Source organism: Buceros rhinoceros, unplaced genomic scaffold (genome assembly GCF_000710305.1).
Source record: "Buceros rhinoceros silvestris isolate BGI_N320 unplaced genomic scaffold, ASM71030v1 scaffold20837, whole genome shotgun sequence".
NCBI classification, from domain to species: domain Eukaryota; kingdom Metazoa; phylum Chordata; class Aves; order Bucerotiformes; family Bucerotidae; genus Buceros; species Buceros rhinoceros.
In genome coordinates, this window is record NW_010423074.1 from 23,238 (window position 1) to 28,579 (window position 5,342).

A 5,342-nucleotide genomic window follows, 5' to 3' on the forward strand; every position below is an offset into this window, starting at 1 on the left:
GAGAGACCACCCTAATAAGAGTCTTTCACCAGTGATCCTGAAAAAGTCTTGAGAGCTTGTTACAAATAACTAATATCGAGGCATTGGACTTCAACTGGGGCAGAAATTTCCACCACTCACCTGAAACAGAATGTTATTGGAGTTACAAGAGGTTAAAAATTATTTTCTTAGTTATTAATGTGATGAGTTTTTCATGCTGTGTCTTCAGATTTGGGTGCAGATTTCAGTCCCAAGTATCAGGTAAGCGTAAATCACCTTTCCGGACATCAGTGTTGAGGCATTGAGGTGAGGCTTGGGATGGATAAACTACCAGAGTACTTGTTTGTATGTGGAGGCTGGCTGAGGAGAGGAAAGCGATTGGGGTGTTGCTGGGACCAGAAGGAAAATACACCAAGTCCTTATCCCCAGAGCCTAATAAAACATTCCAAAAGAATAAAGGCTGCTGACAGAAGTCTTTCTCGGGGCAGGTTAATGAAGTTTCCAAATTATGCCCACAAAAACTTAAAAGGTGAACCAAGGCAGCAGCTAATAGATTTATATGGAGAAGGTACTCTTGACCAGAAATTGGGGTTAGCAGGTGTTAATTTACCAGCTGTCTCGCTTAATTTAAGAGAAATGAGAAGGAACCGGATTGTTGCTCACAACTTCTTTTACGTTCTTAAAAACAAAAGAATTTCTAATGCCAAGTTATGAAAATGGCATAAAATGGAAGTGGAGTAAAAATAGACAGTGGGAGCAGGATAAATGGCATCTGTAGCACCCTGTACTGTGTGCCAGCGATACCCTCCCAAATAATACTGATAGCTGAGCTGACCAGGCATGCAAGAACACTGTGGTTTCAGTATTTTATTAGAAAAGTGGCTGTCAAACCTGTCTGCCGTACTGCTGTGGGAAGGAGACCTGCTTTCCTGAACTGTGGAGTGTAAGTAATCGTTCAGTGGGAGGATGGGGTGTGGAGAAGAGTATTCAGAAGCATTTTAAAAGCAAATGAGTTTGTCTCCTGGATTAAACTAATATAGTCCCACATAATTATTTTGTTAGCAGACTAATCATTAAGCCAGGGCTCGTTCCCGTTAGGAAAGGGGAGCGCTGGCCTTTGTGGCTGTCAGTATTCCTCCTCTCCAGGTGGGAACTGCCACTCAAGGAGGGCTGTCCTTTCCTTCATGGCTGTTCCTTCAAGCTGCAGTTAGAGATGCCTAACCTTTTACAGCTCTGTTCCTGGAGAAGGAGTAAAACTGCGCTGTTCCAGTAATACATCTATACAAGTATTGCAAATAGGGTTATGACTCAGCCTTTCCCCAGAGACTTAGCGGTGGAGCGAAGGCGGGGTGAAGCAAAACAGAGCCACAGACCAAAAGTGCTTCGAATTTCCCATCCTTAAATCAAATGTCCTTGTAATTAAACAGAGTTGAAAGATGAATCAATGTACAAAAATGCAGAGCAGCTCGTGATTGCTGGAGGTACAGGGGGAATGGCAGGCATAGCACAGGGACTGTGGTAATCTTTTGGAGATGGACCAGTCTCAGCATTAACAGAAATCCAGTGCCAGAGACATCAAGCTTTCTAGAACAGAAGAGGTGCCAAAAGCTCTGTTTGGGTAGAGGATACTGAAGGGAGAGCCCCAGGGGTAATGGATCCTCGCCTGGCGAGTGTAACCCCTATCCCCACGGTAACCTTGGTGCTGGAGAGAGGACCTTCAGTTTCTGAAATCTTTAATCTTATCACATGAACTTTGTGGTGGTTGGACTTTGCTCACAGTAGATTTTGCTAACCCTCTTGGAAGAGTGTGTATCTCCTCGTTCAGTGCTAGAGGGAGCAGACTCACTTAATGGACGGTGTAAACAGCAGGAAACAAATCTGAGCGCGCGATAACGTCTGACCTCTTTCTGTAGCTCATGAGAGGCTGGACCTAGTCAACTGCTCATCAGCTGGGAGAAGGTTACTAGAGGCTGCAAGATTCTTCTAGGAATTGTATGCTAAATATATCAGAGAAGATATATTACAGGAGTACTTCCGCTGATCGCGTCTGTGTTGATGAGGGTTGGTGCGAGGTGGCTCACGGTGCCTCGGTGTTGTTCCCAATTCGGACATCTGTAGCCTGTGTCATTCAGCTGGCGGTGAGGCTGTGTTGGTTTCTGTGAAGTGGGTACATAAACTGGAGTGAAATGGCTAGACTGTTTCATGTCAGCCACCATCAACTTGGATTCCTAGATAAAGCCGGTCTGGAACAAAGTGTTTTTGTGTGATATGCCAAAAAAAAAAAAAAAAGAATTCTGTCATTTTTAATGACCCAGTCTCCTGAACTTCATCCAACTCAACCCTCAAAAAAAAAAAAAAAAAGAGAACATGAGCTGTAATGCCTTCTGAAAACATGCATATGTCAGCTGAAGACTTTTAAAAAACTCCTTTAAAACTACTTTGAGGTCTTTGTTCTGAATCTGCCTCATGATACTGTGTCAGAAAGCAACACCGTTGCATCTGAATGCTAGGGAAATATTTGAGAATAATCTAATTCTGAGCAGACATGTCTGGGAGGTAGCTCGCTTACATTCAAGGCAGTGTGAGAGGCCAAGTACCTGTCCAGCCTTGACGGCACGTGGGTGAAAGCTCTTCTGCCAGATCCTCCCTTCTGTGCTCAAGCCCATACGTCCAACCTCCTGTTCCCCAGCCCCTTGGCCTGCCTTTTAGCCAGAATACCTCTGCGAAAGACCCTCCCGCAAGAAATCCAGAGGCAAACAGCAGAAGGAAGCTGAGTGGTGACAAATAACTAGCAGGCAGAGCTAGTTTAACTCATCAGGCGCTTTTATTTGCTGCTGTACCAGGCTTTAGTTGTCTGAAAACACCAAATCCTTGTAAGTAGTGCAGAGGACTGAGGAGATAGATGTCTGACTCCAGCATTTCCAGGGCATAGCCCTGCAACTACCTTCAAGAGCAAATACCAATTTCGGCTGGAAAGCACGAGTCAGCTGGAAGGGAATCTGGTGATGAAGGTAAAACTGTTCTGTGTTCCACTTTGAAAGATACTCTTGTGGTTCTAAGCTCTAAGGAGAACAGCACTGAGCTCAGTTGCACATGTTTTCCATCCCTTGGTTGGTAGAAAAAAATTGACTCCGTGTTGGTATGTGCCTCCTTAAAAAGCGAGTATCTTATGAGTGACCGTGTTTCTATATATAGCATCGTGATGGTTTTTCTAGCAATTTACCTATTCATCAACTGTAAATAGATGGCTGTTCACTTCAGCCGGCACTTTAGGAAGCAGTGAGTAAACTCTCTGAGGAATTAAACCCAGGCAGTTTGCAAACAGCCTGAGCTTCCAGCTACTGGCTAAACTGAAGAATCTTAGGTGTGAAATGCACTGTGAAAACGTTCGTGCCAGTGAAATGTGTGTTGTCCTAGTGGGAAGAAGGGTACCGAGAAATTGCTTCTCGGCAGTTCAGAGAGCGTAGGTGTCCGGTCCCACGCAGTTTGCCAGAGATGCCTGCGAAGCTCTGCCTGCTGGGAAATAGATTTTGCTGTTTAGGTACTTGAAAACCCCTCAGACTTTTTATGCTGTAACACCAAATGTTCCACATAACCTGCCACGTGCCTGTAAATCAAAATAAGCCAAGTAAACCTTGTGCTTTAAATGTATGTACGGTATAGAGCAAAGCCCTGGGAAGTGTCGCCGAGTTCGGGAGGATGGAGGAAAGGTGCAGCCTCAGCTGGAGGCTCGAATGTCAACATTTCTGTGTTGTTTTATGTTGTCTTACTGCAGGTGTCTGAAAACATACCTATAACAACAGGGTTATAGAAGCAGTAGATTAAGATCATCCTCTATGAAAATGGGATTGTGGGTGTGTTTCCACTGAAACCAGTTGAATGTTTTGAGGTTATAAGAGCTGGTGTTAGTTAAGGAGAAAAATGAATTTGTGGTGAAAGACTTGGAGTCAGGAGGATGAGGGCTGTTCTGGCTCTGCAGTGAGTTTCCCATGTGACTGTGAAAGTCACCAAATCCTTGTGTTGCAGTTTCCTATTCTTAGTGCGGGGATAGTGCCCTTTAGAGGCACGGTGACATCTTTACAATTAATTAAGCGTTAAGACCTTACTCCAAAATCTCTGGTGGAAATTCTGCCGCTGTGATCTGTAAACAGTTGCCAGCGTCAGCACAGCCTTTTAGGTATCCTGAGGAGTTTACTTATATTTTAATTGCTTGGAGAAGCATGGTAAAAAAAAACCCAAAACCCCAAAACAAACAGAAAAACCCACAGGAAAAAAAAGGGGGGAGGATGTCTTTGGGCATGCCCCCATTCTTCCCGACATTACAGTGTCCTTGGCTGTAAATTATAGTGCAGTTTGAGGTGCTAGTTCAACCTAAGCTGCTTTTTCAACTATTTACAAAGAACATTTAAGGACCTAAAGGCGCTTGTAAAGGAGTTTATTTACAGTCCCACTGCGTTGCTCTTTTTCTGTGGTGGATCTGTTTCCTTGGTGCTTTAAAGGACTTTATAGTACTGTACAGTGCAGTTGACACTGGGAAATGTCACTAGGGGTGGAAACTGATACCAATAAAATTACAGTGTTCATGTAGATTTACTGGAGTGCCATCTCCCGTTTCTGACCTGTCACTTAACTTGGCCCAGTCCGGAGCTCTGTAGGTGGGTTACCACCAGCACATCCCCATTACAGCTGTCACAGTGGGTTTTCTTGGGGGAGCTGTTACTGGAGGGAGGTAAGTGTCTCTGCAGAAGAGAAGCATGAGGAGAGAATTCCTAGTCCTCCTTGCTTATAACCCTTTCTTTTCCGCTTCCTCATTTCTCCCCTCCTCCCTTGCTGTGTGCCTGTCATGTCATGCAATTCTGGGGGTAAAAATAAGATGATTTTAATTTGGGGGGGTGGAGGGTGGCTGCTTTGTCTAGACAAGATACTTGTGGAAGCAGCATTCTAAATTCTAGCATTCAGCAGGCCTAACATTTCAGCTTTGTGCTCAGTTCCTGTATGCTTACAATGTATTTGATAGGAAATACAGGCGTAGGAAGCGATGTCTCCTGTCTGCCAAACAATGTTGAACTTCCTACAGCCATACTTACCTATTTAATAAGGAGGGTTGCATTTCTTCAGGGTCTGCAAAGTTTTTAAGGGTCTTTGAACTAAGGCCACATAAGTGCAGCTGCTGCCAAGATGAATTAACTTGTGCTGCAGGAAGAAGGAATTCATTTAGGACCTCTGAAACTAAGATTTTTGTTACATATTTTGAATCACAGAAAATACTGGTATGGTGTGGGGAAAAATGCAGAGGTTCATGAGGGAGGCATGGAGTTTTCTCCCAGCTTCATTGCTTAATTTTTTTTTTTTTTTTTTTTTTT